The sequence below is a fragment of the Zingiber officinale genome, chromosome 6B, assembly GCF_018446385.1.
Source record: "Zingiber officinale cultivar Zhangliang chromosome 6B, Zo_v1.1, whole genome shotgun sequence".
Classification (NCBI taxonomy): domain Eukaryota; kingdom Viridiplantae; phylum Streptophyta; class Magnoliopsida; order Zingiberales; family Zingiberaceae; genus Zingiber; species Zingiber officinale.
Genome location: NC_055996.1, coordinates 77,634,804 through 77,640,803, shown reverse-complemented (window position 1 = coordinate 77,640,803; position 6,000 = coordinate 77,634,804).

Below are 6,000 nucleotides of genomic sequence, written 5' to 3'. Positions count from 1 at the left end.
GCCCAAAATTAGCAAGGGCCCATTTTTAAATTTATATATATATATATATATATATATATATATATATAAGTTTTTTTTAAAAAAAAATCAACTATGTTTTTTTTCACTATAATCAGTTATGTTTTTTTAATCTAGAATTATGTACGTTTTTTTTTTCTCATTTCCTCGCCGATGCCCTAGCTCTCTCGCTGATTCCCCTCTTGATTCTCCTCTCTGAAGGCCCGAGGCCCTCCCTCGCCGCCTTCCTTCCCTCGTCGCGACAACTACGAACCCTCTCTCAAAGGTGCCCTGCATCGGCAAGACGAGCACTCTTTGGCTCTCTCTTCCCCTATTAATTTTCCCTTAGCACATGAATCTGCCTGTACGCGCATGAATCTGTCTGTACTCTGTGCTTCCGAGTAGTTGCATTCATCCACCGTAGAAGACATCCTCTCGACTTCCCTCAGAGGTCTCTCTCATACTTGACTTTAGATTACTCCCCCCACTCATTCCCTTTCTTTCTCCTTCCCATGGGCCCTTCTTCATCAATATGCAATGGCCATAGTCCTGCGAATAGGTTGTGAAAACGAGTTCTTCCATAGCTCTCAATAGAATAATCAGTCTCCCGGTGCATGGGGGCCGGAATTGATGATGATCGGGCCTTAGCAAGTAGATTCAGAAAGGTCCTTCTGGCAAAGAGTGTCAACTACTCTCTCTCTCTTGGATTTTCAAGAAAGGTAATTTCCCTGGTTTACTAAGATTACATTACTTATCTTCTGGCCGGCTAAGACCTGGTTGTCACTCACCCATGTTCGTGTTTATGCAATGGAGGCAATAATGGCTTGCTAGGAGCTTGAACAATCACTACAGAGCCTTACAGGTCAACTTCATCGCCTTTGTTTTTTTTTAAGATTTGCCACTAACTTGTCTTAGCTTATTTAAGATGTTAAACATTATATTCTAAGAAAATATGTTCATAGTCACAAAAAAAAAATTATTAGAACAAAGATCTCTAATTGTCATTTCTGAAGGTAGATGTCTTTTCATAGGTTCTCATAGACATTTGTTTGTAGACTGCTTTGTTTTTAATAATATTGCAAAGCTTAATATCAATTTGTTCTACACTACTTCCTAATGATCTCATAAGCAGAGTTTTTTTTTATATTTCATCATAGGTTTAGAGTAGTTGACCCACTTTATACCTCAGTTTTGTTTCCTTTTCCCTTGAGTAAATGGGAAGTGATCCGGCGGTAAGAATCCGGAATCCCATAAGGAGGGGTCAACACCACGAGGAGGTCAAAGGGTCCAGTGGCTCACCGGAAAGGGACGAGCCGACCGGACTCGGAAGAAAGGGAAATCTGATAGTAAAAGGCACCCTGGTAGGGACCAGGGTTCCGACGCTCAAATGAAGCAGTACATGATGACCGAGCGGAAGGACGTGCCTCCCGGTCGGCGCAAGGAATTAAGGCCGTCCGGACGACGTTCTTCGCCCGCCCGCCCGGCCGGACGCTCCGGTCAGGCGGTGGGTAAAAGACGGGAACATCTTCTGACAGCCGTTAAGGCGTATGGCTATGCCATACTCTTAGTCTGACAACGGGGGGTCCTGTTGTCCCATCGACGAACATGCTCGGACTGTAGCAGTATGGTGTCAGGTAAGCTCTCTGACAGGTGCATACCGGGGTATGGGTTGCTGACACGTATGCACCTCGGTGGACGTGCATTAGTCCCTTCTCCGTCCTATATAAAGAGCCTATTTCTCTGCCAAAGGTACGTATAACACAAGCTTGGCAGCCACTTTTTCCACCACTTACCTGACTTGAGCGTCGGAGGGTCGCCGTCAGGAATCCCTTCCCGGCCCGACTTTGGTGCAGGATCGCCGGAGCTTCGTTTGACCAGCCGGAGATCCACTCCATCGACTAGGAGCGCGCCACGTGCCCAGCGTCCTTTGGTTCAGCGATTCGGACAGGATCAAATTGGCGCCGTCTGTGGGAACGCACCTGCATCCGAACAGAAACGATGGACAAGGCTGGACGACAACACACGGTGGCGCTTTCAATAGAAGAACTCGACGCTCTGGTCGAGATGAGGGCCGCCAAACTTGTGGAGCAAAAACAGAAAGCAGCAGCCGAGCGGCCGGAGCAACAAGCAACATCTGCGTCGGGTGGCCGAGCGGAAGCACCTCCGGCCACCGTCGCATTCCATCGAGCCTTATTTCGCACCCCTGAAGCCGCACCAGCTCGAAGAGATAGAGGATCTTCTTCAGACGAGATGCCTAGGTGAGATGACAGAAAGGGGAAAACCCCCCGAGCGGACTCATCTCCCGAGCGGATCAATCGCCAATTCTCGGAGGCTATTCTACGAGACCCTCTGCCCAAGCACTACGTGCCTCCGACGATCGGCGAGTACAATGGAACAACAGACCCGGATGATCATCTAGGTAAGTTTGATAACACGGCTACACTCCATCAATACACAGATGGAGTAAAATGTCGAGTTTTTCTTACCACTCTCTCGGGATCGGCTCAACGGTGGTTTCGGAGGCTGCCGGACAGATCCATCACAAGTTTCAAGGACTTCCGAACGGCCTTCCTCCACCACTTCGCCAGCAGTCGGCGTTATCAGAAGACAAGTGTCAGCTTGTTCGCCATCAAGCAAGAGCCGAGAGAATCGCTTCGAACTTACATCCAGCGGTTCAACAAGGTGGCAATGGATATTCCAACGGCCACATCGGAGACCATGATGAATGCCTTCACACAAGGCCTAGTGGATGGGGACTTCTTCCGGTCGCTCATCCGAAAGCCGCCCTGAGATTATGATCACATGCTACACCGAGCCAATGAATACATCAACGTGGAAGAAGCGCAAGCCGCCCGGAAAAAGGAAACTCCAACCGAGAAGGCGCCTATTCATGCCGAATGGAGACAGCATGCCGCTCATCAGCCGCCTAGAGGACCAAGGGCCGAAGCAATCCGCTCCCCTCGTGTGAGGTCCCAAGTGCAAGAAGTAGCTGCCGCTCGGATCAAGCCAAAGAAGAGATGGACCCCTATGTTCTGCTCCTTCCACCGGACGGATACGCACAACACGAGGGATTGTCGAAGTCTTCCCTTCGTGGCTAATCCCGTTCCCAGGAATGTCGAACGACGGTCTCCTTCCATCGACCGGAGACAAAGGACCCATGAAGCCGACCGGACCCGCACCGAGAGGCGACATCAACAGACGCCCGATCGGCACCGGTCTCCAAGACAGGAGAATCGCCGAGCGTCCAGAGAACGATCCCGACCGTCCACTCGGGAAGAGGAAAATAGGAGCAATACTTCCCGGGGCGAAATCAACGTTATTGCCGGTGGGTCGACCGGAGGAGACTCCAACCGAGCCAGAAAGGCGGGCGTCCGGCAGCTCCAGATCCACGCAGTCGGTTGTAGCCAAGAGTGGGCAAGTGGACCGGAAGTCATTTTCGGGCCCGGGGACTTAGAAGGAGTTGAAGTGCCCCACGACGATGCTCTGCTCATTAAAGCGGTAATAGTAAATTACACTATTCACCGCGTATTTGTTGACACAGGGAGCTCGGTCAACATCATGTTCAAGAAGGCGTTCGATCAGCTGCAAATTGATCGAGCCGAGCTGCTGCCCATGACGACCCCGCTCTACGGGTTTACGGGTAACGAAGTTCAGCCGGTCGGACAGATCCGGGAGGATCAGGACAATAAACTTCGTGGTGGTCGACTCTCCCTCATCCTACAACTTCATTTTGGGACGACCGGCGCTCAGCGAATTCCGGGCGGTCGTCTCAACCTTCCACCAGAAGATGAAGTTCCCCGTCGAAGACAAGGTGGGAGAAGTATGGGGAGATCAGTTAGCGGCTCGGCGATGCTACATCGAGATGATCCGAGCAGAATCCAACTCCGCTCGGAAGGCGCCTCGAATCGAGGTAAATGCCATCACTGAAAAGCCACCCTCTCTAATTTATGAAGAAAAAGAGGAAGTGCAGATTCACCCGACCCGATCGGAGGCTACAACTTTTATTGCCTCTGATCTGGAGGAGAAGCAGAAGGAGGAGCTGATCCAATGCCTCCGATGAAATCATGATGTATTCGTCTGGTCGATACACGAGTTACCCGGAATTTCGCCGAGCATAGCGCAGCATGAGTTGCATGTCCGACCGGACGCTCGGCCGATAAAGCAGAGAAAAAGAGATTGAAAAACTTCTGGAGGCCGGCCATATACGCGAGGTGCAGTTCCCGAGCTGGCTGGCTAACGTAGTGTTAGTCTCCAAGCCGGGCGGCAAGTGGAGAGTCTGCATCGACTTTCGGGACTTAAACAAAGCATGCCCCAAAGATTTTTATCCCTTGCCCCGGATAGATCAGCTGGTGGACTCTACGGCCGGCTGCGAATTAATTTGTATGCTCGACGCCTACCAAGGATATCATCAAGTGCCGCTCGCCCGGGAAGATCAAGAAAAAGTAAGCTTCGTAACGGCCGACGGCACATATTGCTATAATGTGATGCCGTTCGGATTGAAGAACGCCGGGGCCACCTATCAGCGCTTGATGAACAAAGTGTTCAGGGAGCAGATCGGGCGGAATCTGGAAGTCTATGTGGACGACATTCTTATCAAATCCGTCCGAGCGGCCGATCTCTTCAAAGACATGGAAGAAACCTTCCGAACGCTACGCAAATATGGAGTCAAGCTAAATCCCCAGAAGTGCCTGTTCGGAGCAAAAGGAGGGCGTTTCTTGGGGTACATAGTGACCAAGCGGGGAATCGAAGCAAATCCCAACAAGGTGAAAGCTCTACAAGACATGCCGCCTCCAAGAAATACAAGGGAAGTGCAACGGTTGACCGGTCGGATAACCGCATTGTCCAGATTCATCTCCAAAACTGCCGACCGGAGCCTCCCTTTCTTCAAAATTTTGCGCAAGGCCACTAAATTTCACTGGGACGAGGAATGCGACCGAGCATTCGAAGAATTGAAGACATATCTTAATTCCCTGCCTGTGCTAGCTAAGCCGATCGGGGGTGAGTCACTTTATATTTATCTGTCTTCAACCAAGCATGTTGTAGGCTCGGCGCTTGTAAGGTCCAGTGGCGAGGACCAGCGGGTGTATTTTCTGAGCCACATTTTAAAAGATGCTGAATCTCGTTACACCGGGCTCGAGAAGTTGGCCTTTGCTTTGGTTCTAGCCGCTCGGCGCCTTCGACCATATTTCTTGGCTCACACCATCGTTGTCCGGACGAACAGTCCACTAGGAAGAGTACTGTTGAATCCAGAAGCGTCCGGACGACTCATCAAGTGGACGACAGAATTAAGTGAATTTGACATCCAATACCAGCCCCGCTCGGCGATCAAAGCGCAATCCTTGGCTGATTTTGTGACCGAAGTGCAAAGGCCAGAGCCGGAAGCTATGTGGAAAATATATGTGGATGGGTCTTCCACTCGGCTCGGAAGTGGGATTGGAATATTACTGCTCTCACCTCAAGAAGAAAAGATGCATCTATCCGTCCGGCTAGATTACAAAGCTACCAACAATGAAGCAGAGTATGAGGCCCTCATAGCCGGATTGCAGGCAGCACGGCATGTGGGAGCCGGTCGGGTGACACTTTATTCGGATTCACAGTTGGCCGCTCAGCAACTTTCTGGCACCTTTGAAATCAACAGCGTTCGGCTTAAACTCTACGCTGAGGCCTTTGAAAAACTCAAAGCTACTTTCCGAGAGGTGCTTATTCAGAAGATTCCCCGAACGGAGGAACATGGAGCTGGATTTGGTCGAAGAGGAGCGAGCCAAGGCGTCCGTTCGGCTGATGGCATACCGGCAGCGGATGAAGCAGAACTACAACCGTCGAGTAATACCCAGATCATTCCAGGGCGGCGACCTGGTCTGGAAGAAAGTCAAGCCGGTCGGCGACGTCGGCAAGCTTGAAGCTCCGTGGGCAGGTCCCTTCAAAATCATCGAGAAGCTCCGCTCGGGTGCGTATTACTTGGAGGATGAGGAAGGTCGGCAGCTAGATAGGCCGTGGAGCGCG